We start from the raw sequence: 18,333 nt of genomic DNA, 5'->3' as shown, positions 1-18,333 counted from the left end.
TGCTAGCTGCATAGAGAAATTTAAGAGAAATTGTCTCTTAAATGATCCTTGCAGATCTTCACAGCACAGGTGGACTGAACAGCAGTGCTAAAACTGTCTGCAGTAGTTCACATAAAGACTAAACACACCTAATGGAAAATAACTTTGTCATTTGTGTTTTTCAAAGCACCTGAAAAACAGAAGTACATCTCTACTACAGACTAATTTGATAACAGCTAGGCTGGATGCCTGACTGAAAGGGCATGTAAACATAAGAGCCATTTTCTCAGGATATTTCTCCTATAACATCTGCATACCTCAGTATAACGCTGCTTCTCTGTTGTCCAAAACCAGGGCAAACAGTCCAGTATCACACCCAGCTCCTCTTGAGTAGATTGTAGTGACCTCTTAATTTACTCTGTGTGACACTGGTGCTGAGCTGAAGTTCAGGTCATCCTGTTTTTTATTGGGATGGATATTTCCAAGTCAACAGATCAACAAATTTCCCAGCACTATTTTCAGCAGTGGAAGTATACGGTAGGTGAGGTTGGAGAGAAGAAAAGTTCAACAGATGTTTCTTCTTCCAATGGGACTTACTATTTAATGTTGATTGCAAGAGTTTTCTTATTACATGTATAGTTACATATGAAAACCTTCATGAGGCTTGTATTTACTTAGAACACTAAATTCTAACTTCAGTGGAACTTTCAGTATCTGAAAAGGAATTTCACAAGGCCCGATTATTTTTTTTAAGGTTTCAGAAACTGTAACTGTGACAAAGAAGATACTCGTTAAAATCATGATGTCTGCTTAGAGATTTTTCTGTGAGTTGTTAAGGAAAACAGAAAAATTATCATTGTTCTGTATCATGATCCATATCAATGTGAGGCAAAAGAAAGATTTTCAGGACACACAGCAGTCCTATGTGGCTTCTAAAGCATTCCTTAATGTTATTGCCTCTGTTGTGGAGTGGATCACCACCCCTTGAGAAAAAGCCTGCCGGGGTGGCCCAGTGGTGAGATGAGATATTTTTCTTTAAAGGACAGAATTTCCCCTCAACTGACCACTTCAGAGCAAACAACAGGGAAAAAAAACTCCATGAGAACTAGGTAAGTTTCCATTCCCAAACTGACTGCGGAGGAGGAAGATCTTCCTGTTGCTTTTATACTGTTTTAATCAATTTCATGTTTTCTCCCACTACAGAAGTGAATGTGCTGCTTCAGTGATTTGAACATTTACAATGCCAAAGCAACCCAGGCTACTTGAATCTTTCTGTGGCCCCTCCCTTTTCTTCCTTTATTTGGTTGGGGCCAGGTAAACAGAGTCATTACTATGATTACTGCAGTCTGGACCATTACCCAGAATACCATCTGTCAGTATTTTGTCAAACTTCCTTCTATGAAAAAGCCATTAGATGACATCTGACATTCATTTATGATCAGCAGATAAACCAGTTCACTTGACAGATAAATAGGAACACAAATAACTGTTTTTTTAATTGTGACTACTACCATATGTTGTCACTCATGATATATTTAATCACTGATCATGCTCTAATTAAATGTATCTTAAACCTCTTTGTCTTGTCAATAGAGGAAAAAACAGATGGCAATACTTAGATGTGGCTTCAAATTTACTGCAGACTTACATTTTCACTGACATGCAATAAAGAACTAAATTTGAAAAAAAAAATATAGAGGTGTTATTAAGATATAGCATGTATTCAGGTTTACTTCTGATATTTGGAGAACAAGAGCTGTTGTGTGAAGTTGGTGATACTTGAATTTTGAAGGAAAATTCAAAAGTAATACTAATATTTTTATCAAGGAAAAGGACTTTCAAATATTGTCTTAAATGTTTCTGTGTACATTTGCTGAAATATCTATTCTAGATATAGTGGGCAACAAAAATAAAGGATATTCTTGTTAAGTGTGTAAGTGTGCTTAGACTATGTAATTTTTAGTTTTTAGAGAATGCAAGAAAACAGTGCTAACTTTCAAACTTAAAGGCTTTTATATAACCCTCTTTTTATTTTTCACATCTTAGTATGTTAAAAGAAATGCAGTGCAGTGTCCTGAGGATAACTCTATTGGAAATTTAGTCACTACAGACTACTTAGTTTGTTTTCTGACTCTTGGCAGCCTGAACCAGAGATGCACATGAGTCACAACAGAATGCAACAATCAGTGTCTCCTTCAGGGTAGTAGGTAAGTTTACAAATAAGTCCATCATGTGATTAAAATTTCTTAAGCATTTATGGGCTTAAAAAATTAAATGTGGTTAACCTAAATACAACTGATATAATAGGACTTCACAGTTCATACTTTCCATTATTCATCACCCTCTTTTGAAACATAATCTTCTGTGAATTCTTTTTCCCCAGAAACATTCCAACCATGAACTCTTTCCAAAGCTGTTGGGTTTTTGGTTATTACTTCTTTTTTTTTCTTTTTTTTTTTGTGGAAAATGTCAAGATATTTTACATTGCTATTTCAGAATGTGGTAAAGAATAGAGATAATCCACAAAGAAACACAGACTGGTATTTTTCCCATGGTAAAATAAGAAGACATGATCACACTCAAACACGAGATGGCCATACCAAGCATGAGAGACATTTTTCACCTGATATATTGTACATAAAACCTCTGAAGTAGAAATCTTCAGGAAAAATAACACTCATGTAAGCTGCTGGATACCTTCAGATGAGCATTTTTTTCTGAGAAAGCAACCACATGATGCAAATTATAATATTATAGTACTTTCCACAGGCTATGACTTTATCAGTTTTCTAATCATAAGGATGAACATGGAGGATGACTTCTTTAACAGAAGTATTCCATAAGAAGCCAGAGCCTATTAAAGGAAAATATGTGCCACATAGGGTGTCTCTATTTTCAGAGGATTTTTCTTGCCATGGGAGAAATCAACCCTGTTCACCCAGGAAAAGAGAAGGTTGCATAGAGACCTCATAGCAGCATTCCAGTATCTGAAGGTGCCTACAGGGAAGCTGGAGAGCGACTCTTTGTCAGGAACTGTAGTGATAGGACAAGGAGCAATGGGTGCAAACTGAAAGAGGGAAGATTTTGCCTAGTGTTAGGAACAAAAGCTTTACTATGAAGCACTGAAACATGTTACCCAGGGAGGCTGTGGATGCCTCAACCCCATCAATGTTCAAGGCTGTGTTAGATCTACTGGGAGATGTCCCTGCCCATGATGGAAGCATTTAGGACTAGATGATCTCTGCAGTCCCCTAAAACACTTAACAGTGTATGATTCTCTTATTCTAGAGAGAATTCCCTGGAGAACAGTTTCTAGGGCTCTCTCCATTCCAGTTCTAAGTGATGACATACGTGACTACTTTCCATTATATTTACAAGTTTAGTTACCTTCATATGAATGTTCCTGGTTTTGTTTTCTTTTTTCTGTTGGATAAAGGTTTCTTTCCCTTTTTTGAATTTTTTGAGACACCCAATCTTCCTTATTGTTAACTAAGAATCATGCAAACAAACTAAAGGCCTTTATCCAGGCTTTCATCCAACCCAATTCTCCCATGTCTCCTCTTTCTCAGCCCTTTCCTTAGACCACCACACTGACTAGTCCAATAATCTATTTTAAAGATCACTTACATATAAATAAGTTTTAGAGTAGTTGTAGGATTTTGAAGATCCCAGGTGGAAAAATCAATAGCTAACATTCTATCTTAGTCTTTTGTAAATAGATATTTGCAAATATAATTCAGGTTTGGTTTTTTTTGCTTGGGATGCATACAAGCTGACATTTTGTGGTCTATCTTCTGTTTAAAGAAGAAAAAACATGTGTTAAACTTGCCTCTGTAGGTCTCTGAAGGAAACTGGTAATTCAGACAACAATGTATACTAAATACTCACTGAATATCTTGTTATGTTGTGGAACTTACTTGTAGAGTGTTAGTTGATTCGGGTTAACAGTTACAATAAGAATTCAGATTTTTTGGACTTATTTCCATAAAAGATGATAATCTTTCTCTCCACCACCTATTCAATATTACTCAGGGAAGCAAAGGCAATGTAGCTGTTCCTTTTGATGACTGTTTTATTTAAAAATAAATTTTTATTTCTTGCAGCACCACATAGTTCCTATTTCAGTTCTTGTTCTTCCAGGCCTGATGTTATTTCTGGACAGTTCTTTATGCATTTATGTAATTATGGATCTCTACCTTTCACGCAAAAGGTACAGGTAGGCCTTGTTTCTTCAGCAGCATTCTGATCCATGGGCATTTTTCTAAGAGTTTGTTTTTTTTTTTCCTGAATAGCTGGCAGCTGCAGGATGTCAGATGATCAGTGGCCCAGCAGTTGGAACCGTGCTCTCTGAATTGGTATTGCACTAGAGATCCTCTAACACATGTCTGGAGACTGCTGCCAGGCAGGCCTGGGTGACCCTGGGCACTGCTGAATTTCTGTTAAGCTTGCACAAGAGGAGTGGTATTTCCCCACTCTCTTTCAAAGTAACAGTTTGCGCAAATCTCTTTTTCTTCCTCACATTTGCCCAGCTCTTACCAGGCAGGGACCTGGTCCTGCATGTTACAGCTGCAGTCCTGGCACTCTGGGCTTTCATGTGAAGCTCAGACATAGACTAGCTCTTGCAGCCCTAGCAGTGGTCAGAGGACAACTGCAGACAAGCAGTGTCAGGTGCTGAGCTGTGTGTGGAAAAAGGGTCAGATCCAGTGGAACTGGCATAACTCTAACCCAAACTTAGAGAAATAATGCATCAATTTGCCAATGAAGGGAAGACTTACCAAGTGTACAGCCTATGGCTTAAAAACAAATGGTACTATCAGAACCTGTGTTCACATATAGGCAACAAAGTACTACTGTTTGTCTTGTTGGCTCTCTGTTTATAAGGCACATAGATTGTTTTTTAACTGACTCTTGTGAAACTGCCTTACAATGTTGTTTTGTATTTTTTTAATTCTTGACACATTATGTTCAAACATTACTATCCTTTACTCCTTTCCCTAAAACACATGTGCACATCCACACATTAAATGGCATCACATGCTCTTTGTATGTTAAGGGGCTGAATTTCTAATGAGTTCAGCTTCCATACAGCTAATTTCATAATGATCTGATTCCCACAAGAGGCTGACATGCCAGTTCTGTGAACTGGAATAAATGGGGCTGAGATTCTGCCATTAGTATTTTGGGAACTCTCTGAGTAGTCAAAATATGAGAGGTTTGTTTTATTGCTACATAAGACTAAGCCAAAATCAAAAATATTTGGAAATTATGTTAGAAGAACCTTGGTTACAGATGTCAGGCATTAAGAAAAAGCCTCTAGACTTATTCTTGTCTTCCTTAATACAGGTTAATGCTACTTGCTTGTCTTTGAATGGCAGCAGGCTCTGGACCAGTCTCTTTTCTTGCTTATGTACTGGCTAGGATGCAGATTAGAAGAAATTCAAAGCAAATCTCATCAAACCTGTTAAACCCTTGCCTTCCCCTGGGGTTTGTCATTCAGTAAATGCCCTCTCTTTAAACTCCCCCCATAAAACTGAATTCTGTGTTCAGTACAGGAAAGTTATGGACTGCTGTTTTTTTTTCCTGAAGAGGTAAGGTGGAGCTTATACCTAGCCAACAAAAAGTACCTGCTTTATATTGACCTGGACCTGATCTGTCTTCTGCTGGTTTTGGTAAGTAAAAAGATAAATGAATAGTTGGAGCAAACAATACATCCTCAGATATGAATGACTGGGGCTGTTTTTGTTACACCAAGTAGAGCTGTGCAACTCACCACAGACGAACACAAGCTTCTTGATGCTGGTCAGCCTTGGAAAAGACTTGATCTTTGACTTACTGTTTGTGGCTGGGCCAATCCTGATTTTCAAGATGGAAGAAAATTTTGAAAGAAAGTGGGTTTTCACAGCAAAATGACAACTGCAGCATTAGCAAAGTTGAGAATGGAAGATTCTAAGACATCTTTGCAAATGAAACCCCTAGAATTCTACAAACTTGCCCTAGTCTGTTTGGCACTCTAGAGGGCAGAAATAACATGCTCAGTTTATTTAGCACTCAGTTTTTCTCTTATTTAATAATAGCACTATTTGAGAGGAAACTCTCCCACTTTCCTTAATTTACCACATAATTACTAATTGTTAAATTAAGCCTGAGACAGGTGTAAATTTACACTGCCCTGACACAGCAGGCACAAAAGGACTCTAATTCCTATATTAGAGCTTCCAGCTGAGAGCTTGGCTGTGAAGCTCCTCTGCAGAGGCATACAAGAAGAGGCTCTATTTTTTGGTATTTTTTTACATAAAGGTCTGGACACAGTGCAAGGTATGTGCTCCTGAAAAAGACTTGGGCTGTTCTTTAGGAAGAAGGGGTGGTAGTGAATACTTTTTGGGTTTATATTTTGAGTTTCTTTCAAATGTGAAAGGCCATATTGCTTATACCAAATCAGCTCCAGACAATTCCTGTCTGGGACTAGGAAATTTAAAGAGGATAGGATCTTTTATTTCTTTTCATATACATTTTCCCCTAGCCTATTTCTACTGCATTCTGTAGGAGAACATTTTTTTTTAGGTCAAATATGCTGGTACTTTTAGTGCTGATGATCCACTCTGCCCTGTTGAGGACCTAAAATAACAGTCTTTAAAACAACATTTGGCATTCAAGCAAATATCCCACAACAAAGATGACAGCCACTTATCGTCCCTTGTTTCAGGCTGACTGCCCTCAAAAGTTTTCAGCTTAAATCTGTGATGGTCATGGCCTGGGGTGTATCACAGACTTCCTGACTTTATATTCAGGGTTATTGCAACAGTTGTGCTGCAAAGGAACAATGAGGTAGTGGGAAAGGGCTCTGGTATCTGGGGTATGACTTCTTTGCAACTGGTATTTAAGATTGGAAATTGAGTGTGAGGAGACTTGGTAATGTGGCTACAGTTAAATGAGTGCTTTACCTCCTAAAAAGTGGAGTACTCTCAGAGATTGTTAGCTTTAATAGTTCCTAAAGGCCTTTAAAAATCTGGGTGACTTGCTTTGCATTAGCCAATATGAATATGTGTACAGGAAAACCTGAGCACAGAATCAATCACTAGGGATTTTGACAAAGTTAAATAATGAATTTGTGGTAGTGATTAGTTACATCTCACCTCTTAATTCCTGAGCAATTAGAGAATCATACTGTCTTACGAAGTAATTCCTGTGCCTTTCCTTTATTCCTCCACATTATTTTCCCATAGACTTCCTTGAAGCTGAAGGGTGGACGTGTTGTTTTCCAGCCTTTAGTCAAGACTTGCAAAGAGTCAGCTGTGCATTTAATTTCTGTCCTTGTTCTGAGACAGTGAATAGTTGTTTAGCCTCAAGAGCCAAATAGCTCTGGGGCAAAGTAATCGGGCTCCATGCATAGTTTGAAACTAATACTATTGTAATACAGAAGAAACATGAAGCTCTGAATGTTTCTTTCCAATACTATGGCACTCAAGCAAGCAGGATATGTTTGAGACATGCCAGCTTCTTAATCCAAAGAGTCTACATGATAAATATGAAATAGTAGGCTAGAACCTGCAAAGACATCTCCTGCCTTCCACTTATGATATAGTGCTTTCATATTTGCAGAGAAGTAAGTTTCTATAAAGTCATGCATCTGTCATAGGGAAGGGATTTTTTCCACCTCTGTTGTCAACACAAAAAAAGGATCAAAAATCAAAGGGTAAAAACGCTTTCAGATTTGCGTTTTCAAATTGAGGTTCTGCCTTTTCTTCAGCTGGCTAAACTCTGTTATTTGCTCTTTGGAGTTTCTCGGCATCAGTTTACTAATGTATGTTTTCATGTGGGGAAGTATGGCAGGAAATGCACAGCTGAAATTACAGTTGTTTGACCCAATTTGTGAAGTCCCAGGCTGTGAGTTTGTCAGCCTCTCAAGGCCAGCTCTGTGAGAGGAGTTACCTTTAAGAGGTGTGTTAGTTGTTCATGTTGTGTTTGATTTATGAGAGAAGATTTAAATCTGGTTTAATTTTGGGATGCTCAGATAGAAAGATGTTAACAGTCTGAAAAAATTGTGTGACATGAATACCAAGAAGACAGGGGTCAGAGGAAAGGAAATATTTAGGAGTGTAGGCAGGATAAATATAAACAAAGGAAAACTGAGATGGAACATGATAAGAAAAATCCTGAAATTAAAATGCATTCAGCTGAGTTGCAAGTACAGTTGCATAATCCTGGCTCTTTAGGACAACCAATATTAGAATAGAAATATGCTAGCAACCTGCCTATATATCTACAGAATCTATCTGTAGACTATCTAAATAATCTCCCTACATGCATTTTAAAGCACTTCCCACTGCACTACTAGAAAGGGGATTGGGGGCAACCTGCTGAGCCAGGGAAGTGGACTACATGGCCTATGTACATGCTCTGAACAAAAACTCTGGAGCCCAATTCTCTTGTTTTATCAGATCACTGTCATCACTTTGCCATCGGATCACTGGGAGCACATCCCTATGAAACTTCTTTCACTCCTTCTACCCAATGTTTCTACATAATCTTGCAGCTATCTGGACATAAACTAGATTTTCAGATCCCTAAAGCTAGCTGAACCTGAAGGAAAGTGGCACCACCACTTCTGCCTCTGCCATGTAGAAAGCACTCATAGGTCATCATATTCCAAAGCTGAGCATTCCACTTGGATTTCCTGTGAAAACTAGATGTACATGTTAAACCTGATGTATCTTTTACAATGAGGGCTTGACTTTTCTACATTGTATCTAGTATGGGCAATAAAGTTAGCTGCAGTACTAGTGGGCCAATTTTCTTTTAATTATTATTTCAGTTGTCTACAAAATATTGGGTTTAAGCACTGAGGAGAAAGTATATTTGGGTCCTTTCCTTTAGGGGGTCAATAGATTTGCTAGGCTTGAGCAATTTTATTTTGTTAAACTTACTGAAGTTAACAGGCAGAATTCAGCCATTACCAAGGTTTTGTATAATACTTCTGTCGCCTTACACACTGCCAGTTGCTAACAGCACGTAGACCAAATCTGAGGTGGTCCAGCTTCTGGAGTCTGCAGGCTGAATTAGTTGAAAAGGACTTAGGACACGTTGCCCAAATGTGAGGCTTTTTTTAGATGGTAAGTCATCCTAGCAGTTTAAGGCTAGAAATGGATCCAGACAAACATCCCTGAACTGGAGAAGAAATATGGATACAAATTTTGAAACTAATATTTTTCTCTACTGGAAAAGAACCCCCTAATTTTCTATTTATCCTGTCCCTCCTTTCCCTAACAAAGCAGTATTTTTCTGATCATGTGAATTTTATTTACTGACTACCGAGTAATTGCATGGTGAGTAATTGGATGGCTTTGCAGGACTGGAAATGGAATGCTGACTGCTTAACCTGTAGGTGAGTATTCCAGCCCTGTGCTGTCCCAGCAGTGAGGGCAGATTGTTTTCAAATGCCAGCTGCGTGACGTGGTGGGATTCAGCCCAGTGGAGTCAAGTGTGTGCTTCCCAAGGAACCACTTAGCTCTGTCGTCAGCCCTGGGAAAGGAGCAGGACAAAATGGTTCTTGGGAAGAATGGCTCCTACGAACTGCCCATTGTCTGGGTGGGCTGTATCTCTGACTATCTGAGAGCACAGAAGTACTTGTAGTAATCGAAATCTCAATTTGTTCATGCTGAGTACCTGCCGAGCTCTGTTATCTTTCACTGACACTAGATGAAAATTAAATATTTGATTTAGCTGCAGGACCTTAAGTAACTGCCTGAATCACTGCTTTAAAAGTAAATAAGATTTTAAAAGAAAAATTTGTAGTACAGAAACTGCCAGAAGGAAGCAGTACTCAGCACCACTTTAGTTGAAAGAGAGGAACAATTCCTGCCATTTTTCAGCAGTGGATCTTTTTTTCTGACCCAGCAGCAGTTGATTAGTTACCCTGAGCCGTTGTAATCTGTACCAGGTCCCACTAAAATCCCTGGGCTTTTTGCTTAAGAAGGAATGGTGAAAAAATGCAGCCCAGCTGTTACAAGATAGAAACCTACAAGAGCATATCTTGTTAAAAGAAGCCCAGCATAGAGAAAGCTTTTATTCATATGGATAGAGTTTTTTCTCCTTTTCTTTCCTTTTTCTTTTTGTTTTTTTAAATCCCATGGAGTTTTTCCCTCCTATAGTTTTTTGCAAATCTTCTCCCCGTTGTTGCTGGGAGATCTAAAACAAACAGCCAAACAACCAAGAGCATTTAATGAACTCTGAATTGCCTTGCTATTAACTGAGAGAATTTCTAGGTTTCCCACTTCCTCAACTGGCCTAAAATCACAAAAATAACCTCATCTTGTTATAATCCTGTTTCACAACTGCTTAATTCCACTTTAGACTGGATTTTTCTTTCTTAGCTCTCATTTTTCCCCTATTACACATGTATCCACTCTTCCTCTGTCACAAACTTGCTCACACACCCCCACACATCCATGCTCACATACACCAGGAGTGGTTTACAGCTCAATTGAAATATGTTTCTTAACAACAAGAATAAAAAAAGCTTTCATTGTTTCTGATGTGGAGCACAACTAACAAAACAAAGGAAACCAGAGTGGGCAGTAAAACTCTTGGGGTGTGCAAACTCAGTTGTGGGAAATGTGTTAATTTTTCTTATTTTAAAACCCACTAATGCCTCTTACAGAGCTCAAAAGAGTGTTTTGCTTACTTAAAAAGTAAAAAAAATAATCTGACTTCGTTATATGAGATTTATTTGGGTTCTTTCTTTTTCTTAACTAGGAAAGTTTGTAGGAAAACAGGATATTTCTCTCTGAAGAGGTTGTCTGCTACTTATTTCCTGCATAAACTTCCTGCTGTTGCTACTTCAGAAACTACTGTCTAGTCCACTTGTGTCCCAGGCCTTCAACTCTGCCTCTGTGCACTTGGTGCCCAGATCACAGACTTCCAAAATTCATTTCCCCATATCACCCCGCCCTTAATTTCTTTAGCATCCATTGGCTGGGTCATGTGACAAGCTTTTCCTTACTCATTCTTTCCTTGAATAATCACTTTGTTCACCTCTCCATCAAATTTCTCTGTTTCCTCACATGCCATTCTTCGCAGTACTTAAATCTGAACTGTCTGTTGAAGCCTGTGGAAAGAAGATCCTTGCTTTTGTGCATGTTTCAGCACTGTCCCGCTGCACACAGAAAGCACCCACAGCTTTGCAAATATCCCTGTAAATTTGATTTCCTGGGGTTTATGACTTTATATCAATTTCTTTAATCTAATTAGTACACTTGTTATGGGTTTACTTTAGTTTAGCTAGTCTCTGTGGAGTGTGGTAATACCATGCCAGAATTTTTTTTTTTTTTGGTGATAAAATGCCATTTTCTTCTATCAGATTACACAGTCAGCTGTGTATTATCAGGTCAATGTACAAAAACCTTATAAATGTATCGACCGGTCTGGAAGCTAGTTGTTATTTTTGTAATGCCCTGGTGACACAATGATTAAACTGATTAAGCCATAAATGATGAGGACATCAACTTCTGTCAGTTCAGCTCTTGGAATAGCCCTCCAGCCCCCAGTCTCCCAGTGTTCTAGATAAATGTGCTTTGAGTTCGTTGTAAAATGCCAGGTCAATGGACTGCCGAGTACTCAAACAAAGCAGAACGTCCTGGCCACGTGCATAGCCAGCTCTCCTGCCTGTGCTGTCACGGGTGAAATCAAGGCAAGGAAATGTGGGCGTTTGACAGACCTACAGCAGATGCCATCTCAGTTTGTCTGTGATGAAGGTGAGCTGGTCCTCTCCAGTGGTGACATGCTTTCCACTTTTGCCTGGCAATTTGCCTGGCTGCTCTTCACTACTTATTAACCAGGTAGTCTCAGGTTGGATATAATTTGCTCTGGAAAAAGTTTCTATCTAATTCTTTGTAGAACATAATCACAGGGTAGCAGCTCCAGAGTGAACCCCTGAATGTATCCAGCACTAGCTACTGTGGCTACTCTAATGGCTCCAGCAAATGAAGCTAAACTCTGAGAGCATTTGAAGAGTGTGACAAGTATGGATGGTAGCGGCGATAGTGATTTGCTTATTATGCATGTCACACCAGGAACACTGTAGACCAGCTTTCTGCCATTTGAGTGGTGTGCCAGGACTTGGGGCCAAAACTGAGTCCTAGCTGCTTAAGGCCCTGATTACCTGGGAAATTCTCCTTTTTTGCACATATCCAGAGCTGGTGACGAGGGAGCTGAAGTGGGAGTGCGTCAAGACAACGTTTGTGGCAGCACACTCTGTAGCACAGCCTGCGTTGGCTCACTTGCTAGGCAACCTCTGAATGCTGCCTTTCTCAAGTGTTTGGGAGGAGGTGAGCTGATCCCCTTTTGAGTATGGCTAGAACAGAGGAGCTCTGATTCTGAATCATTATTCTGCCACTGATTAATTAACAATGGGAACGGTTTATTCATTAACTGAACTTGTCTCTCTTCTCTGCTTTAATTTGGAAAAAGCAATTAAGTACTAGGGTTGATGAACCAGAGTGTAAATACACAAAGAGCTAGTCCCAAAGCCCTGTGCCTTTCTTTATATAAGGAGGGTGTTCACACCTGTTTACCTGCAAGGGAAACTTCCTGCAACTCTCCTATTAGAGCTTGGGGAATCAGGCTATGGAGAGTAAGCAGTGTGGGTGCATTGTTGGCACCCATACACAACAGAAGCTCAGCTTGGGCCAAGATCAGTGTGCAGATGCAGCTGGTGCATCAGACTCTGCATGGATTTAGCAGTTGCTATGCATCTGTGGAACTAGTAATGGTATACAACAACCTTGCATGGAAGGAATGTCATTCTTAGTTTTTTAATCTTTATAAAAGCTCTCTTTGTAAATGCAGTTACTTGTACTTGCTGCAGTAGCAGAGATGATTTTTTGATATATACGTAAGGATCACTAGATGCATCACTGATGTATGTCTGCCTTCTGGATGGAAGGCAACAGCCTTTCTTACTGTTTCCTGTGAACTTCATGGCCTTATGGTCTCTTGCCCCTCTCCAACTCCTAGCACTCAGGATGAGAAAAACACTACCAGATGAATGAGCAACTGGTGTAATTCTGCTGGGACAGGATACAATTTTCAAGTTGCACATAATTGAAATTTGTGATGATTTCCACCCTTCTGCAGATTGGCTGGCCAGCTATAGGCAAAAAATGGTTCTGGGTTTGAGATATCTTGGCAGCTGGAGGGATAAGCTCTTGAGCGGTCATTAACTGATGTAGACAGACAGAAGCAAAAGGAAAGCAACTCGAGGGGAGTGAGATACATGCTTTTCTCTAAATTTATTCTTTAGCTGCTGTTTGTTAACATGGTCCACTGATTCTGTAGTTAATTTTGTAGTAGAGATTTAGTAGTTTCTTTATAAACTTGGGTCTTGTTTTTTCAGGAGTGAGTTCAAACATTTAGTCTTGGTCTTGAACTCTCATGTGACAGATTAGGCTGGCATTATAATTATGACCAGATATTTTCTATTCCCAAGGACTTTTCTTGTCTCTTTCTCATTGATGCCTGGAAGAGCTTAGTAACAGCCAAGGGAGTTAACAATTGAGCTACTTCTTCAGTCCTTGGTAAGATGATCTTGTGAAACTGCAGACTTGTTTCACTGTTACATATTAATGTCTAAGAGTATGGGAGCACCTAGAAGACAAGAATACAAATTAGGCCTCCACCTAACAAATGCCCTCCTTCTCTGCTGGACAAATATGTGATGAAAGAAAAGAAGTAAGGCAGACAGAGATGGCGATATAGAGGGAGACAGCAGCAAAGATGAGGGTGGATGCTGAATAACTATGTCTTCCAGTCTCCTCCAAAAGCCTTTTTCTCTTAGCCCTTTTAGAGAGGATCTTGTTGGCAATCAAATTAGAAATGGAGGCTAAAGTCTGAGCATGCAGTGGGAGAAAGTGGCAGCTTGAAATCTCAAGACACTTCTCTTCTGTCCTGTGAAGAGAGAATGTCACAGGACTGTTGTCAGAGGAATTGAACTGGTCTCAGAGAACCTTTGCAAAAGGGTAGCAGATGAAGGATCTGAATCTCAGTGACACTTCTGTGTGACACAGCTCAGAGAAAAATGGAATATTTAATTACAGGAAGGTTTCAATTACATGGATTGCTGGTACAATGTGTGGTCAAAAGCCTGTATGGAATAGGTCTGAAATGGAAACTGAGCATGCTTTCAAGAAAAAGATACTAAGGATAGATGAAACATGATTCAAAACTGTCTTGTAAAGATGCACTACAATTGTCTCATGATGAGGCAGGTGAAGTTTGTGAATGGGCAAGGAGTACATTGACTCTGGTCTAAGATCATCACTATAAATTATTTTGACTTGTGACAGCCACAAGCCAAAGTAATAAAATAAGCCTGACTCTGTGTGCAGCCTATGAACATCTCTCTTCTGCCAGACAAAATGCTTTCAGTTGTCTCTCCTAGGGCAATTGATTATTGAAAAACTTTTTTTTTTAAAAAAAAAAAAAAGGCTGGAGACATACCATTTGCATAGATAGGCAAGATGTTTCTCGTGAATCTCCTCTTTCCATCCCCTATGTTGTTTATGCAGCAGACAGCAGCAGTGCTGCATGTTCCCTCCTAGCCTGGAAATCGACTGTGTGGAATAAGCAGAGAGAACAAGCAAAGGGAAACTTGAGGTCTAACTGGGCAGCTGGACTTAAGGAAAATAAAGAATAAATGTTTGTCATAGAGCCTGCATGTTAATGATCAGCCAGAGTTGAGAAAATATCAAGCTCAACAGTCATGAGGTGTGACAAACTCCTCTCTATGAAGGGAATTCAAGGCTGGCCTTTGTTAGGATTAGTTCCAGACCAGAATTTAGGCATCATGGCTTTCAGTAGAGGAATTCCTTCCCTCTACCCCAGTTCAAAAGCTTAGTTACAGCACATGAATGTGCAGGGCTGACGTTGGATCATTGCATCATGAATTTAGGTGTCTAAGAATAGCAGTCACACTGAATGGAGGGGATGAGAGAAAGTCTGCTCCAGCCAACTGGCAAATGTGATGGACCTCTCTCTATATTGCCTGGATTTAGAGAGTGATCTCAGAGGTGGCATTTTGAAATGGATATTCAGCTTCTGAAACCGCTTCTGGCAGATAAATGCCTGGCCCGTATGCTTCAGGTAAAAGCTGCCATTTTTTCATAAAACTTGTTTGAAGGAGGAGCCTTCAACAATCCTTGTTTCATAGCTATATTACTCATTCAGGAAGTGTTAAAGATGAGTATAGACCTTTTCCCTGCAATGATGCCATAAATAACTCTCATCGGGAAAATGTTCTACATATCTTAAGCCTCAGTTAGTGTGCACAGATTCATTGGAAAGCAAGTAGAAATATAGTGGAATAGTACAGTGCTTGCACCTTGAAATTGTTCATAATTTTCAATTTACTTGTTCCTTTCATTTTGAAAGGAACTATAATTTCATACAACTATAAATTTATACAACTTTGTGAAAAAGTATAAATGAGAAGCTGTCAGATGTTAGTTAACAAGTTCAGATTACCTCCTCAATGCCAGGATTGCACTTTGAGCATTAAAGGGTAAGAGTGCTGTTTTTTCAATGAGTATAGCAGTAATGGGACCCTACTAATGTCTCTAGTGGCATAAAATGAGAGAGATTAAGGACAGATAACATAAAACATAAATATGCCAGTTCTTCTGAGCAGACAATATGACAAAGGGGAATTCAACAGGAGAGCAATAGACTGGCATGACGCTTGGTTGCTGCAGACAAATAGAGTGAAAACCATCACACCCTCAAGAGGTGTAATTTTGCTCTATCTTTTTCTGTGCCTATAAACAGGGTCCACAAAGGCATATTAGATTTTTTTTAATGTACTTTCCTCTATTTCACCTTAGATATGGCTCTTGATCACTATCATTTCCAATGACTCATGCTCAGCAACACAAAGCTAAATTGATTACCAATCCATCCTCCAGGAAATACTGGTGGGTATCCTCAGGAATCTAGGTTAGGTTCAGGTAAACATCTCTCACACTGGTTCTTCTGATGACTAGAGCAATTTGGTTCTTCCTGCTTTCTGTTTCTAACAACAGAAGTCTTGTTCTCAGTTAAATAAAAAAAGTATATACTTAGTAGGTAAAAAAATCCAAACAACAAAACCAAAAAAAAATACCCAACAAAACCTTCCAACAGAAAATATAATGATATACCAGAAGAACCATTTATGCATTAAAATCTCTTCTCAATTTTCCAGAAGGCATCCGAAGCTCATTAAAAGAGGCTTTATTTTAGTGTGGTTGTGGTTTTCATTTTCTTTCTCCTTAAAACAGCTTCTGTCACAGACAAATCACTTTCTCTGGCATTTTCAAGCACATATTTCCTAGCAGTCATGCTAATACCATCACAGGAGGGAAGCATTTAACTATTGCTGTTTCACCTCTATCTCAGCAGTATGCAATTGTGACTTGTAATTGCTATTGAATGCAATTTTTCTGCAGGGAAATGTAGCCAAAATAGAGCCCTTGCCTTAAATAATAAAACCAGTGAACTTATGCAATGACTGATTTCTGCACTATCCAATTCTGTTCTTTTGCATGGTTGAATTGGTGAACTACAAAGAGATTTCCAAGTCAGGTGATTGTGATGTACCCAGGCTGTAGCACACAAGCTTGAGATTTTGTTGCAGGCTATGATAAGGATCAGATCAGGGACAAAATTATTCCGTAATGGTGTGTTTGCACCAAAGTGGTTGATTTTACCTGAAATCTGCCTCTATTATCTGAGTGCCAATCTGTGGTGGCCTTATCTGCAATACTTGCTATGTAACAGCCTTATTCAAAAAGTTTTAAAGTCAGTGCAAGGCTTCTTATTGCTTTTAAGAGTCTTATGTAAGGCTTTGATTTGAACACAGATGGGAAGCCTCAATTATAGCCTTCATCTCCCTACTTTGAAAATGTGGTCTTGGCCACCCAGAACGCAGAAGCCTTCCTTGGTGCCAACAGCTGGATTTTTTTTATTGTTGTATCCCTTACAGGCAATGTCACTTAGTACATCTGATTTAGCAAGGTGCTTCAGGCACATTCTTAATTTTAAGTCACCTTATGAGGCTGTGTAAATCAGGAAGCATTGTTTGGGCACATAAAATCAGGTAGGTTCTCACTTGAGTCCTTAAAATACAGAATCAGAATAGCCATACTCACATCTAGCAATCCTCAGTGATACTACATTGCTAACTACTGCTGTGGTTTTGTGGAATGAAGATTGGGACCCTTTGGATCTGAGGCATTCTGCTGAAGGATCTCAAACAAAGCACTTATTTGTCAGAGAAATACAAGAAATAGATGGTCTTGAAGGGAATACCTGACAGGAATGGTGTTGAGTTAGTGACTGGAACAAGTATGCCCAGTGATAGAGAAGTGGTTAAAGAGGACCAGCAGACCCAGAACTAAATACTAGACCAGAAGCCTCTGCCTGAGTAGTTGCTACAGATGCAGAAAGTTAATAGGAGGCTGGAGCTAAACTCCCTTCTTGTGTTATGGCATATAGGACCAGTTGTCTGTGATGGCTTCAACCTTGATGCTTTCTTCATGGGTCTCCTGATCTGCAAAGGTGTAGCAGCATTCCCAATAGAGCCGACCTGGTGACTTGACCTTGAGGAACGTTTGAGGCATACTAAGGTGAAAGTTTCTAGGACACTGAAGCTGGCCTGATATCTCATTTCTTTTTATAAGAGGTGAGCTTGGTACTTTGTTGCCTTTATTATTAGCTAGTTTAGGAAGTTAAGTTAGCTCACAACATAAACAAGCATTGGAATGGATGCACAGGGGGGTGCAGAAGTAGTCTACAGCTGTGGCAGGGATGTGGACTCTCTCTAGAGAAAGAATTTAGACAAATGCAACCACTTCATGCAAGGTCAACATTTTTCATACTTCTTGCCCTGAATTTTCAGAGCTGGTTCGTGTCATGCTTCCTTATATAGGATAGTGCTTCAGGACTGAGACACTGAAAATTATTGTGCAGATAAGGGAAGGTGATAATTTCAGCAATTGTGATGGAACGTGAATAGATGCTAAGTAACAAGAAACTTCCCATTTACTCTGTCTTCTTCTGTCTTTCCCTGCCAAGTCACTGCCTTGAGTGAGAGACTCTCTTTTTGTCTCTTTACAGGAAAAGAATAGTTCTCTACCTTCTAAAAGTATTGCAGGGCTCCATTATTTATTTTACAGGAAAAAATAGTTGGTTTCAGCTTCAGAACTATCAAACATTCTCATGGTTCTTGTTTGTACACTTATTTTTTTAAAAATGTATGGGAGATGAGAAGACTGAAGGTTAGTGGTCCAAAACAAATTTTAGTGGTTATTACTGTAGCAAATAGTT

Source organism: Lonchura striata, chromosome 5, assembly GCF_050655825.1.
Source record: "Lonchura striata isolate lonStrDom1 chromosome 5, ASM5065582v1, whole genome shotgun sequence".
Taxonomy (NCBI): domain Eukaryota; kingdom Metazoa; phylum Chordata; class Aves; order Passeriformes; family Estrildidae; genus Lonchura; species Lonchura striata.
The sequence above is the reverse complement of the archived record's forward strand: the minus strand, read 5'-3'. Positions refer to the sequence as shown.